The sequence below is a fragment of the Panicum virgatum genome, chromosome 9N, assembly GCF_016808335.1.
Source record: "Panicum virgatum strain AP13 chromosome 9N, P.virgatum_v5, whole genome shotgun sequence".
Taxonomy (NCBI): Eukaryota; Viridiplantae; Streptophyta; class Magnoliopsida; order Poales; family Poaceae; genus Panicum; species Panicum virgatum.
In genome coordinates this window covers 47,206,121-47,222,087 of record NC_053153.1, presented here as the reverse complement: position 1 = coordinate 47,222,087, position 15,967 = coordinate 47,206,121, and positions in this window count along the sequence as shown.

Sequence of the window (15,967 nt, the reverse complement as noted above, 5' to 3'; positions counted from 1 at the left end):
GTGTCCCTCTATCTTCTCTGCTCCTTGGCGTCGTCTCCCGAATTGATCTCTCCGTGAACCTTGGGGAGGGGTCTTTAAATAGCCTCAGGGAACCCTCGGTCAAAGGGGAGGTCGAACCGACCTAAAAAAGGCCTAGGCCGGCCGGCCCAATGAGCCTAGGCCGGCCGGCCTAGCACTTTCCTTCGCCGGCTCGCGCTCAACTTTCTCCCCAAGCCTCCTGGAATCTTCTAGAGTTTATGTCTTTCACGATTGCACCCCTTTAGACGTCGTTATCTTCGAGATTTCTTCGAGGAGAAGGATAGGATGGAAAATCCTTCCTTAAATATCTCTTTGCTTTGCTTAGCTCCGAAGTATCTCAATCTTATCTTGTGGGCTTTGTCTTTTGGGCTTCATTGGAGGGTGGATGTGCATGAATGGGCCTCCAATTATCATGGCCTTCGACCCTTTGTTCGGGCTTTGGCCTTCGTCATTCTTCGTGTCATCGCGTGATCGTGGGCCTCGCCATTTCATGCTCCAAAATTGGTCAAAAACCTGCAAAAACGAAGTACCTCCAAAATATATGTGCAAACGTGAAAACGACCAATAATTGGGCCGAGGTTAGGATGGTTAGTGATTTTGATATTAAATTCATGTCATTATCAAAGTTAAACAGGGGATAAAATGGATACTTAAGGAGCGCCAACAGCAAGTGTGGAGAAGTATCCTCAATGGTGTCCAGTTGGTTTGACCAGATCTCAGAAGAGGAAAATTCAGCACTTGCGTTAGAGGGAGCAGGATGATGCCAAGACTCAGGAGTGGATAAAGGAAGCCAAGCCTAAGGTATGGCGCGCCAAGCAGAAGAGTGATAATGATGCACCTGCGTTATCGGTCAACATGGTCTTCATCCTGCCAAGGGAGTTCAGGGTTCCAGTCATGGATTAAACTGATGAAGAGTTGGCAGCTCAGCTGGCTTTGGGCCCTGTGCAGGCTACCTTTGACTAACCACCTGAACGGAAGCATCGGCATCTCAGGCCACTGTATATCAAGGGACATGCTGATGGCATGCTGATGATAAAGATGCTGGTTGATGGTAGTGCAGTCGTCAACATCATGCCATATGCTACATATTGGAAGATCGGCAAAGGTGAAGACGATCTAATCAAAACTGATATGATGCTTAAAGACTTTGAAGGAAAAGTCTCGCCGGCTCGGGGGGTAGTCAACGTGAGTTGACTATTGGAAGTAAGACTCTCCCTACTACTTTCTTTATTATTGACGGGAGGGGTACACATAATCTACTTTTGGGCAGGGAGTGGATTCATGCCAACTGCTGCATTCCTTCCACAATGCATCAGTGCCTCATTCAATGGCAAGGGGATATGGTGGAAGTGGTCAATGCTGATCAATCTCTTAGTGTTGCTTCTTCCGATCCCTAAGTTTGGAGCTATGATGGTGTGGAGTGCATATCTGGTAGGGCCTGGGAAGGCGATTTCCTAAAGATGTCCGAATATGGACTGAAGTCGATCCAAGCAATCAGCTCTAAAGAATCGTCCAAATGGATGGTAAAGATGGCAAGCTAGGGCATGGATTTACATTGGCCAATGTGTTAGAAGAAGTAGATATTGGTGATGATGATAGACTAAGGCCGACGTTTATTAGTGCCAAGTTGGATCCTGAGTATAAGCAAGAATTAGTTAATTTGTTGAAAGAATATAAAGATTGTTTTGCTTGGGAATATTATGAGATGCCAGGTTTAAATCGTTCTATTGTTGAGCATAGGTTGCCAATCAAATAATGGGATCGGCCATATCAGCAACCTCCAAGGAATGTTAAATCTGAAGTGTTGCCTGATGTAAAGGCCAAAATTACTCATTTGATTGAAGCCAAATTTATTCGGCAATGTCATTATGCTGAATGGATTTCGAATATTGTTCCTATGTACAGGAAGAATGGAAATATCAGAGTCTGCATAGATTTCAGGAACTTAAACAGAGCCACACCGATGGATGGCTATCTGATGACCGTGGTCGATCTGCTAGTGAATGCAGCTTTTACCAATGGCTGTCTTTGAGTAGATTAACCTGCTCACAAAATTTGGAACCCAAATCCCCGGTAGAACAGAAGATACATGAAAGCTCTTAACATGCTAGATCTAAAATGTGTAGTTTGTTCTTGCTGTTCTACAGTGTTTCTGGCTATCAAACTTTCACAGAATCATGTTACTACTACCTAGAGGCTGTACAAAAATTTTAATGTTTGTTACTCAACTAGAACTGGGTAGAATAATTTTACCATGTTTTAATCAACTTAATCAAAAGATATAGTTTATGTAATACATAAATGCTGTTCCTTTTACCAGTAGGCACTTTGGAGCAGGAGAGTCTATAGAAAATTTTTGAGACTTAGAAACCCCATAGAACTGTCTGTAGAAATAAATCTTGTTAACTATAGTTCTAATTTGAACATTTTATTGCCTCTGGAAATTGCATAGGAAAAATATGAAAAATTCACGGTATTCTTGTTATGCTTTCTGGAAAATTCAGTAAAATGTTGAGCACTAGAACCTGCTTACTTTGTTCTATAAAAATAAATCTGCATAGATTTCAGGAACTTAAACAGAGCCACACCGATGGATGGCTATCTGATGACAGTGGTCGATCTGCTAGTGAATGCAGCTTTAGGCCATAAGGTGATCAGTTTCATGGATGGCAATGCCGAGTATAATCAGATACTCATGGCATAAGAGGATATCTCGAAGACTGCATTTCGATGTCCTGGGCATATCGGCTTGTATGAGTGGGTAGTCATGACTTTTGACTTGAAGAATGCTGGTGCGACCTATCAAAGAGCAATGAACTATATATTTCATAGTCTTATCGGCAAGATAGTTGAGATTTATATCAATGACATTGTCGTCAAGTCAAAAGGTTACAGGGAGCACTTGAAGCATACTTAAGATGAATCCTCTTAAGTATGCTTTCGGTGTATCGATTGGCCAGTTCCTCAGGTTCATGATCCATGAGCGAGGAATAGAGATCGGTTAGAAAAGTTTTAAAGCTATTAGAGATGCAAAAGCTCCAACAAACAAGAAGGAACTTCAGTCATTGATCGGTAAGATTAATTTCATCTGGAGGTTTATCACAAATCTGTCAGGAAGGATTCAGCCATTCAGTGCTTTGTTGAAACTAAAAGCTGATCAGAAGTTCATGTGTGTGTGTGTGGGGGGGGGGCATTTGAAGTTTGTTTGGTAATTTAAAAATGGGTGGAAAAGTGGTTAATTGATCAGTTTTGAACATATGGTTCCTTGTCGATTTCAAGTATTATGTTGTTGACCAGGTAGCCACTTTTGGAGGCGCGTAACTCTCAGTATGAGAATAATTATTGCCTTACATGATTTAAAATGAAACATTCCTATTGCGTACTAGTCACCTGCCAATTTTGAAAGAGTTTCGACACCATTTGCTATTTTTAAGTTGTGCCCAAAGAAGGTTAAGTGAGCACAATTGCTTAGCACAAAATGGTGTCTGAAGCTTAAATGGATTATTTAGCCATCTTAACGAATTCAAATGAAGAACCTCACAACTATAAAGTTGTAGGTCTCGTCGAGAGCTACCATTTTCATATAAATTTTGTCATCACCCAAGTTGGCGTCCACGTTCCAGCTGATCCACCACAAGACAGAGAGCAAGCGCTGTACCGACGGATTCGTCTAGTTGACGCGGTCACGGTGTGCACGGCAGAATGATGATGCAATGTCGGTGGTGATCAGAACGGCCGAGAAAAGCTCGATTCAGGCGCTCCAACAGCAAGATATGTGTTCCCATCGATTGGCGTGAGCTCTTGCAAAACCAAGAGGAGCACCTCGGTTACGACCTTGTTATCAACACCCGGGTGAAAGGAATTGAAGAAATATAGGCCGGAATTGAGCTCGCGGTGGAAAAGCTCACCAGCGGTGGCAATGGCGGTCATGGCGGCGGCCCGCGGTGATGAGGACAGTAGGTGCTATGCACGGGCAGTAGCGACCTCCAGGACGGCGGTGAGGAAGCGACGGTGACGGTGAGGTTGAGCTCGACATGGGCGCGCTCGGGTAGGCGTGCAAGCGACGGCGACGGCGGCACGCACGACATCAGCGGGAGCGATGGCGGCGGCGGCGGGCGGGACAATGGCGTGCGGCTGGGGGAACAGTGGCGGGGACGGCGGGAACAGCGTGCACTCGGGAGAAGGCAGAGAAGAGAAGAACAGTTCCTGCTCCCCTCTTATCAGTGGTGGGCCCTACTCATCCCTGCCGGTTGTTAACACCGACTAGTAGGGATGCTATCCCTACCAGTCCATAATACAAGCCGGTAGGGATAGGCTAAGCCGGTAGGGATAGGCCTATCCCTACCGGCTTGTATTGTGGACCGGTAGGGATAGCATCCCTACCAGTTGGTGTTAACAACCGATAGGGATAAGGGTGCATCCCTATCAATTTTTAATTTTGGGCGCCAAATTCGGTTCCGCCGAGGGCTCCCTAGGGATGAGTGTATCCCTACTGGTTCTTGTGTAACCGGTTGGGAAAGGGCGGTGGCTATTGGCGGTTCTGTAGTAGTGGGCTCCCAATTTGCCCCCTAGAGCCCTCGTTCCCAGGGCCTTCCCCCATAGCCCCCATCCACTACTCTTGTGGGGCCCATCATCCCAACCACCACTCTTGGCGTTGCCTTGCCTGCTCTAACCAGATTCGCTCCCAGCACTGCCGTCCCCGATGGGCACCGAGAGCCACCCTGCCACCACATTGCCATCCCGACCCTCCCCAGCCTCCTCCGACGAGGCCCTTTTCGAACTCTTCCTCCTCTGATACTACCTCAACCGAGACCACCTGCCATCTTGTTCGCGCGCCGCCGCCGTGGCTCCGCCGCTCCACCACCCTCCGACCGCCGAGGTATCACATGCCGCCGTGGCCCCATGTCCCGCCGTCTGCTGGCTACAGCCGCCTTTCGCGTCCCTGCGTTGCAACCTCTGCCTCCACCTGCTGCCGGCACCGCTTGCCAGTGGCAGGAAATGGCCAGCGTAGAAGCTCCACCGAAGCTTTGCTATGGTTTTTTATTTTCAATTTTTTTTCTAGAAATGAAAGAGGAAAGGAAATAGGGGTTTTGAAACGGGGGCTGCTGCTGGAGTTCAAATCAAAATTTGGGAGCGAAGAAATGGGAGCCGGCCCCTAAAGCCCATATGGGGGCTACTGCTGGAGACGCTCTTAGGAGCTAAAAAAGTAGGGGCAGCTCCCAAATCCTAAGTAGGGCTTGATTTAGAGGCCATTGTTGAGTTGCTCTTCACATACTACCAACTCCACCTCTGCAACATCTAAACTTTTACACATAGCCCTTGCCAAAAAAAAGTATTGTGTGCCATCTTCTAGGATTTTCATCAATCTTTCTCTTGATTAGTTTGATTACCCCTTTGTTGGAAGTCTTAGCCTGTCCATTGGCTTGAGCATAATATGGAGAAGAATTTAGCAACTTGATCCCCATGCTAGTGGCAAACTCAGCTCACGTACCGCATTAATGGGCGAACAACCCAACCCTTGGAACCACCTACAGATTGAGTTCCCTGATCGGTTGTAATAGTTTGAGGAATCCCAAACCTGTAAATAATGTGCTCTTTAACAAACTAGATCATGTTCTAGGAAGTGACAGTTTTCAAAGGAATTGCTTCGACCCACTGTTGCCACCAACACAAACTTGTGATTTTTGCTGGATGAAGGATAAATCTGGCCGATCAGATCAATAGCCCATCCTCGGAATGGCCACGGCTTTATTGTTGGATTCATAACCGATGCCGGAGCTCTCTGAACATTGCCTAACTTCTGACAATCTTGACACCCCTTGTAGTATTCAAAGCAATCTTAAAGCATAGTCGGCCAGAAATAATTATTTCTCCTTGTCATCCACTTCATTTTATAGGCCGATTGATGTGCTCCACATACACCAACATGAATCTCATCCTTCAGAACCTTAGATTCTTTAGTGCCAATGCATTTCAACATAATACCATCAATCGTTCGATAATACAATTCATCTTCAAGCAACACATATTTAATCACTTTAACCTTCAGTTGCCTAGACACCCTTTGTGAAGGATTCTTCAAATAATCCACTATTTCTTTCCTCCAATCACCATCGACTAATTGCACAGCAACCACTTCAGCAATCAGCCGATAGCCAGATGCATCTTGTGCCAACTTATTAGCCTCTTCATTATGCAACCTGGAGATATGTTCAATAGTCACCATGCCGAACTCCCTCAACAGTTCAAGGCATCTTTCATGATAAATTCTCAATATATCATCATTGCATTCATATTCCCCAGACAATTGTTTCACGACAAGCAAAGAAACTCCAAAGATTTCTACTGTGTCGGCTTTGACTTCTCTCAATAATTATATGCCTATGAGGACAGCTTGATATTCACCCTGATTGTTGGTCGATGTAGAATCAATTGGCCAACAAAAATCAAATCTCCCCCCCCCCCAGGCGATATAAGAATCACACCGATGCCACACCCCTTCTCGCATGATGACCCGTCAAAGAATAAAGTCCATGGAGCAAGTTCAATAGCAGAAACCTCAAGACTACAATCCTGTGGAACAAAATTGGCCATCACCTGCCCTTTAATAGCTTTCTGTTGTGGCTCCCCTCCCCCACCCCCGATTTTTTTTATTTTTAATCCTTTTTCATCTAATATTTTAGAACTAACCCGTGCCGAACTAAATTTGCAAATCTAACCCTTTTGGCCAAGCCAGTGGGCATGGCGCGGCAATAACACGTTGTCGCGCCACATGCATTGGCGCGGCAAGAAACAACATGCTGGCGGCTGTCGGAGGGGTCCGCTGACGTGTTTTCCACATGGAAAGCTTGCCGCGCCACTCCGGTTGGCGCGGCAACTCAGTTTTGCCGTGCCAACGTCTTCGGCACGGCAAGACAACATAGGCAAACTTTAGAAAATCATAACTTATTCATACGAACTCAAGCGCCATGGCTTTGGCCATGAACTCTGCTTAGGTGCATGATTAGAGCACTTAATCATCTAAAAATGGGTCTTTGCACTTAAACCCTACTGTGAAATACCATCTTGAAAGATATTTAGTTTAATCAATCTTAATATTTTCAAAATAAATGTTATTGGTGCATTTTCTTGCTGTTTTCTCAAGTCAAATCCATTATAGATAATTCCTTTCATGAAATATTCTCCAAAATTCATGATAAATCTTTTACTGTGTCTACTTCCTGAATATGAATTTTATTTGCAATTTGTTGGCGCTCTTTAAGTACCCATTTTATTATACAATTAGGAGAGGTTTTGGTAAATTCTTCGGGATGATTCATGTACTAACCCGCCACTTGGCACCCGAACTTGACCGTTTTCGATTTTGTCTTGGATTTTGGAGCATGTTGCATTTTGGTAGGAAATTGGACATTTTCGGAGATGTTTTGACGCAGGGTCACAACTGCGCTAAGATGAGGAATAAGGAGAAGAACCCGCACGCGAAAGATGGAGCCGAAAGGGGCCGAAAAGAGCCCAGGCCGGCCGGCCTGGAGCCCTTTAAGCCGGCCGGCCTAGCCCATTCCAGGGCCCAATCGGCCTCAATTTTCTTCAGCGTGAAGTATTCGTCAACCCTAGTCTGTGTTTTACCAACACCACCGACCATATCCGCCTATAAATACCCCGAAGCCGCCGTCAAGAAGAGAGAGCATCCGGGGAGAGCATCCAGAGATGATTTCCAGAGATCCATTCGAGTTAGACACAAGAGAAAGGCGACACCGGAGGCCTCATCGTCCCTCGGCGCCGCTGCAAGTTGGAGGACAACAAGGGATCCATCCCTTGCCGGAGATTTCGTCACCATGATCGACTACGTTTCACCTAGCTTCATGGGGTAAAGTCCTCGTTTGTTCATGGGGTTGTAAGGAGACCTTGAGTTGTAATTGCCGAATCCTTTATGAGATTGATCTATCACAATTCTTGTTGATGATGCTTTGATGCTTAATAGGTCGCGACTTGGCTTTGGGTTTACTTTGCTCTTGCATGGTTTCTTAGATTACATCAACTATCGTGTTCTTGTTGTTCGTTACCGATTATCCTCGTGTAGTGACAGTATGCGGGAGGGAAAGGTTTTGATCTTGGAACACACCTTTGGTAGATTAGATCCGTTCTTCGTTGCTCGGCGATTACATCTCTAGTGATCCTAGACCCTATGGACAAATGCTCTTCATATCTTGTGCACACACCTATCATTGCTCACTAGTCTAGATTAGATTAGATTGGTTAGATTAGATCTATTTCACACTCAATCACTCAATATAGATCTTTTACCAACGTCATTAGTGCTTAGTTAAGCATAGTAGAACACTTGTTCCGTGGATTGATAAACCTTGGGGGAATACTCTAAGGGAAAAGCTACACGATCCGTGCGCTTGTGGTACGTAAATTGGCACTCTAAGGAGCGTCAACACAATTTCAGTTGCATAAGATGTCTAGAATAATTTTGTTCATGTTGCTAATAACTTAACCTGTACAGATGGCACGCGATTGGATGTACCTGGTGGATCGAACTGTCCCAGAGTTCCTCGTTGGTCTCCATGAGTTTCTCCATGCATACAAGAAGCTTATGGGTTGTCGTTTCATACCGTGCCCGTGCATTGACTGCAAGAACTTAAAACAATTCTCCCATCCAAGTATTATCCACTCGCACCTTCTAAGGAGGGGTTTCAAGGCAGGGTATACATGTTGGGCCGAGCATGGGGAAGAAGGAATCATGGAGGATGATGCAGACGATGACGAGGAAGATGTTTGGAATAATGTGGTGATGGATGATGGCATTCAATTTGATGGCCCTACGGCTGATGTGTCAGATAAGGATCCTCAGGTGCTAACCAATCTCGACCAGATGTTGCATGAGGGTCCTCGTGGCTTGAATGATGAGAGGGACATCAAGAAGTTCAAGTAGGTGAAAGAGGATGCAAGGAAACCGTTGTACGCAGGGTGCAATGCTGCAGACTCGAGGCTGCACATGACACTGTCACTCTTGCAGTGTAAGGCTAAATATGGGTGGTCAGAAAAGGGCTTTGATGAACTACTTGGCATCGTAAAGAAGTTGCTCCCCCAGGAGAACACACTTCCCGAGACAACCTATGAAGCCAAGAAAGTAGTGTGCCCACTGGGACTGGAGGTCCATAAGATACACGCATGCCCAAATAATTGCATACTATACTGAGGACAGGAGTATGAGGACCTTGATGCGTGTCCAGTGTGCAAAGCATCCCGCTACAAGTTGAAGCGTGATGACCCTAGTGAGGTCGAGGGGGGGTCCTAAAAGGAAGAAACGGCATGTGAAAGTTGTGTGGTATTTCCCTATCATACCGCGCCTGATGGGATTGTTTGCCAACAAAGACCACGCGAAGCTGATGCGATGGCACGCTGAAGAGCGGAGAGATGATGGAATGCTCAGACACCCTACGGATGGCTTGCAGTGGCAGAAAATTGATCGCAAGTACAAGGAGTTCGCGGCAGAAGTTAGGAACATAAGGTTTGCGTTGAGTACGGACGGCATGAATCCCTTCGGTGACATGAGCAGCAGCCATAGCACGTGGCCGGTTACACTTTGCATGTACAACCTCCCCCTGGCTATGTATGAAGAGGAAGTACATCCTGATGCCGCTGCTTATACAGGGCCCGAGATAACCTGGCAATGACATTGATTTTTATCACAGACTATTGGTAGATGAACTCCTAACATTATGAAATGACAGTGTGAAGGTAAAAGATGAGTATAAAGGGGACGAGTTCACTCTTAAGGCAATGTTGTTCGTTACCATCAATGACTGGCCCGCCCTTGGTAACCTATCGGGCTTTACTAGAAAAGGTTACAAAGCATGTATCCAGTGCTTGGAGGACACCGATAGCATTTATCTGAAGCATTGTCGGAAGGTTGTGTACATGGGACACCGTAGGTTCCTCTCGAAGGGGCACCCACTCTGCAAGAAAGGCTCGATGTTTGATGGGAAAGCCGATCATCGTTTGAAACCAGCTCACCGTAGCGGCAAACGTGTATTTGCTATGGTCAAAGACCTTAAAGTTGTCCTAAAAGGGAAGGAGACCTGAACCAACACCTAGTGCATCGGCTGCTGACGGTCAACCCCTGTGGAAGAAAAAGTCAATATTCTAGGAGTTTCCATATTGGAAAGTGCTGGATGTCCGTCACGCGATTGATGTCATGCACTTGACGAAGAATCTATGCGTGAATATTTTATCGTTTCTGAATTTATACGGAAAATGTAATGATACATTGTAGACTCAGAAGGATCTCCAGAAAATGGGACTGAGGAAAGACCTTCATCCAGAAAAAAGAGGGAAAGGCAAGCACTACCTGCGTCATGCTAGCTACACTTTAAGCAAGGAAGAGAAGAAGAGCTTTATTGATTGTCTTAACAATATTAAGGTCCCATCAGGTATTCTTCCAATGTGAAGAGACTAGTAAATGTTCAAGAGAAGAAATTGGTGCACCTTAAGTCTCATGATTGTCATGTGCTCATGACATAGCCCTTGCCAGTTGCGCTTCGTGGCATTCTTCCGGACTGGCATTCTTCCTGGAGCCCTTTAAGCCGGCCGGCCTAGCCCATTCCAGGGCCCAATCGGCCTCAATTTTCTTCAACGCGAAGTATTCGTCAACCCTAGTCTGTGTTTTACCAAAACCACCGACCATATCCGCCTATAAATACCCCGAAGCCGCCATCAAGAAGAGAGAACATCCGGGGAGAGCATCCAGAGATGATTTCCAGAGATCCATTCGAGTTAGACACAAGATAAAGGCGACACCGGAGGCCTCATCATCCCTCGGCGCCGCTGCAAGTTGGAGGACCACAAGGGATCCATCCCTTGCCGGAGATTTCGTCACCATGATCGACTACGTTTCACCTAGCTTCATGGGGTAAAGTCCTCGTTTGTTCATGGGGTTGTAAGGAGATCTTGAGTTGTAATTGCCGAATCCTTTATGAGATTGATCTATCACGATTCTTGTTGATGATAATTTGATGCTTAATAGGTCGCGACTTGGCTTTGGGTTTACTTTGCTCTTGCATGGTTTGCTTAGATTACATCAACTATCGTGTTCTTGTTGTTCGTTACCGATTATCCTCGTGTTGTGACAGTATGCGGGAGGGAAAGGTTTTGATCTTGGAACACACCTTTGGTAGATTAGATCCGTTCTTCGTTGCTCGGCGATTACATCTCTAGTGATCCTAGACCCTATGGACAAATGCTCTTCATATCTTGTGCACACACCTATCATTGCTCACTAGTCTAGATTAGATTAGATTAGATTGGTTAGATTAGATCAATTTCACACTCAATCACTCAATATAGATCTTTTACCAATGTCATTAGTGCTTAGTTAAGTATAGTAGAACACTTGTTCCGTGGATTGATAAACCTTGAGGGAATACTCTAAGGGAAAAGCTACACGATCCGTGCGCTTGCGGTACGTAAATTGGCGCTCCAAGGAGCGTCAACAAGCTTTTCTGGCGCCGTTGCCGGGGAACAAGTGATTTTGCTACGTTTAACTTTGTATTAATTTTGTTGGTTACTAACACCTAACCTTTTCCCTAGAAAATTTTTGTTTTTGTTTTTGTTTTGATTGTCTAGATGGCCCATCTCATTCAACATGTGGACGAAGGAGAAAAATCACTAAGGGATTATGCAAGCCCGCGATCGGAGGACTTCGACATGCAAAAATCAGATTCGGTGTTGCGAGCCACTGAGTACGAGATCAAGTCTCAAATCATCAAGATGGCGGCGGCAAACCCCCTTTAGAGGAGATGAGATGGACAACCCATATAGACACATCAAGTGGTTCACAATGCTATGCAACACGGTACAACAAGATGGAGTTCCGCTAGCTTGGTTTAGATGGAATCTTTTCCCATACTCACTTGCGGAAGAAGCGAGAAGATGGTTTGCACTTGCATCCTTCGAGGTAAAAGGAAATTGGTATGACTTGATGAAGAAATTTTGCGAGCGGTTCTTTCCGTTAAGCAAGGTTCAACATATTCGGAAGCAAGTGATCAACTTCGCGCAAGGAGAAAAATAAGGGATAGATCAAGCATGGGATAGATTCAATGGATTAGTTGAACAAGGACCGAAGCTCGGATTTTCCGGTGATGTACTCTTGCATACCTTTTATTTTTCCCTAACCCCCGAGTGCATGCAATTTGTTCAAATGTGTGCAGGAGGAGATCTCATGGAGAAAACACTCACGGAAGCCGCCCAACTCCTACAAAAAATAAGCAAGGGTGAGGCCATGCGAAGAGATTGGGAAAAACGATGTTCGGCAAGCTCTGAGGAAGAATCTCAAGTGCGGGTGCTTGCTGGAATTTTCAGAAAAGAGACATCGGAAGTGAGGGAAGAACAACCGAAGCATGAGAAAGTCATAGAGACAAACCACGATGAAGAAGCATCGATCTGGAGTGCAATGAAGGACGACCCGGAAAAGAAAGGAAGAACCTTGGGCACCGCCAAATCGCTAAGGGGATTCGAGCAAATGGATTGGATACCAATTGACTTCGGAAGATTGTTCGACAAAGCAAGACCGCATCCAAATCAACGAGGAATGGCGAAGGTGATAGCGGAAGACTTTCCGCCGGATAGTCACACGGGATATACATTTGGCAAGGAATCGGCCGGTGATATTATTCGGAAACTTTTTGAAGAAAAAGAGGAAGAGATTGACTTGGACGAAGTGCTGGAGGTCAAAAGGATCATGGGAGTGAAATCGGAATCATCACCCTACGCGCACATAGCCCAAGTATATGCGATTGGAAGCAATCAAGGCAAAGGTAATCCATCACCCACACCTCGTGTTGATTGCATGATAGATGGAGTAAAATGTTGCAATGTTCTATGTGACGTTGGCGCCCATGTTAGTGTGATGAGTTCCAAGGTTTATGTTGGGCTTTTTAACGAAACACCGAACTAGATGCTACAATCATTAAGCTTATCATGGGAGATGGTAGATTAATCAAACCGCTAGGAGTGCTTAGAAATCTAAATATTGCCATAGCGGGTAAAGATAGTCCTACCGACTTTTTTGTGATAAATGCTAGTGATGGTGAACATGAAAGCATAATTCTTGGAAAACCCTTTCTCAAATTAGTAAATGCTATTCTAGATGTTGGAAAAGGGATTGTCACTTTTGATCTAGATGGAGAGAAGCACACTTTCAAATTTCATTCAAAACCGTCTTGTGTTGTACCTCTACCTCTTGATAACGAGGGGGTAGATAGCATTCGTTTCATTGATTCTTTCAGGGATCCTCTCCAACGCGCTTTGGAGAATGGGGACGCTCAAGATAATCAAGATGGAGAACTAGTGGAAACAATGGAAGAGTTGAAGCCGCAACACGGGAATTTGGAGGAAGAAAAATTTGAAGACATTGGAGAGTTAGATCAAGAAGAGGATGGTGCGCCCGATGTTGAGATGAAGCCACTCCCCAAGAGATTGAAATATGAATTCTTGGGAGATGGAAAGACTTTCCCGGTGATTGTTAGCGACGAATTGAGCCCGGAAGAGATGGAGAAGTTGCTGAATTTATTGAAGAAACACAAAAAGGTGATCGGCTACTCGATTAATGACTTGAAAAGTATTAGCCCCGCTTTTTGCACACATCGTATACAACTCGAGGAGCAATACAAGCCGGTCGTAGAGCATCAAAGAAGGTTGAGCCATGCTATGCGTGATGTGGTGAAGAAGGAGGTTACCAAATTGTTGAATGCCGGAATAATATACCCCGTGCCACATAGTGAATGGGTAAGCCCCGTGCATTGTGTTCAAAAGAAAGGAGGACTCACGGTTGTGAAAAATGAGAAGGAGCAATTGATACCGCAAAGAACCATCACGGGATGGAGGATGTGCATCGATTATAGAAAATTGAATAAGGCAACGAGGAAGGATCATTTTCCACTACCATTCATTGACGAGATGCTGGAAAGGTTGGCAAAGCATTCACACTTTTGTTACCACGATGGATACTCGGGATTCTTCCAAATACCTATTCATCCGGATGATCAACATAAGACCACATTTACTTGCCCGTATGGAACTTTTGCATATCGGAGGATGCCTTTTGGATTGTGCAATGCGCCCACTTCTTTTCAAAGGTGCATGATGACTATATTTTCAGATTTCATAGAAGAGATTATGGAGGTATTCATGGATGATTTCTCGGTGCATGGTACTAGCTTTGAAAATTGCTTGGCAAATTTGGAGAAAGTTCTTAAAAGATGTGGAGAGGTTGATCTTGTGCTTAATTGGGAGAAGTGTCATTTCATGGTAAAAGAAGGAATTGTCCTCGGTCATGTTATCTCCGAAAGAGGGATAGAGGTGGACAAAGCAAAGATAGAAACTGTGGAGAAATTGCCACCACCTACAGATATCAAATCTTTGAGGAGCTTCCTCGGTCATGCCGGATTCTATAGGAGGTTCATAAAGGATTTTTCAAAAATCACCAAGCCATTGACACAACTTCTCCAAAAAGATGTGGAATACACCTTCGATAGTAATTGTCTACACGCCTTTCGAACACTCAAGCAATCTCTCATAAGTGCTCGTATCATGCAACCTCCGGACTGGAATCTACCTTTTGAAATCATGTGTGATGCAAGTGACTACGCCGTAGGAGCTATTCTTGGACAAAGAAAAGAGGGGAAGGTAAATGCTATCTACTACGCAAGCAAGACTCTCAATGAAGCCCAAGTTAATTATGCAACAATGGAGAAAGAATTGATTGCCGTGGTATTCGCCTTCAAAAAATTCAGATCATACATAGTAAATTCAAAGGTGATAGTTTATACCGACCACGCGGCAATCAAGTATCTCTTGTCCAAGAAAGATGCTAAACCACGCTTGATTCGATGGATCCTATTGCTATAAGAATTCGATGTGGAGATAAGGGACAAGAAAGGAGCAAAGAATGTTGTGGCCAACCACCTATCAAGGTTGAACCATGGAGATGATGGAAAGGAACCTATCGAGGACCAAATGAGAGATGATCACCTATATAGAATTCTCGACCAAGATGGTTGGGTGAATGATATAATAAGGGCAATAAAAGGGATGCCCTTGGATCACTTGGAAAAGAATGCAAAGAAAAGAGTGATCGCAGAAAGAAGAAAATACTATTGGGATCCACCATACTTATATAGATATGGAGAAGATGGAGTCCTAAGAAGATGCATACCGAGGGAGGAATGTGAAGAAGTTCTAAGAAAGTGTCACTCATCGGGATATGGAGGACATTATGGGCACTTTAGAACTCAAGCTAAGGTATGGGCTAGTGGATTCTATTGGCCCAAGATGCATGAAGACGCGAAAAGATTTGTTTCGACTTCTCCGGAATGCCAAAGGACGGGGAATATCTCGCAAAGGAATGCCATGCCGTTGAACTACAACTTGCAACTCACATGGGTTTGAGCATATATTGGTGATGGTGGACTATGTTTCAATGTGGGTTGAAGCTATGCCATGTCGGAAGGCATCAACAGAGGAGTCCTCACACATGATTAAATCGGTAATCTTCCCTCGATATGGCGTCCCGAGAATCTTGATAAGCGATGGAGGAACACACTTCACGGGCAAAGACTTTGGTAAATGTTTGAAGAAATTGGGAATTGAACATAGAGTGTCCACGACTTATCACCCCCAAACAAACGGACAAGCGGAAACTTCGAACAAGCAATTGAAGGATATTTTAAAGAAGACCGTGATAAAAGGAGGAAAAGATTGGTCGAAGAGACTAGATGATGCACTATGGGCATATCGTATGGCACACAAAACCCCGATTGGTATGACTCCTTATCAATTTGTTTATGGAAAAACATGCCACTTGCCGGTTGAGCTAGAACATAAGACGTAAATTGGGGCTCTAAGGAGTGTCAACAAGCTTTTCTGGCGCCGTTGCCAGGGAAGG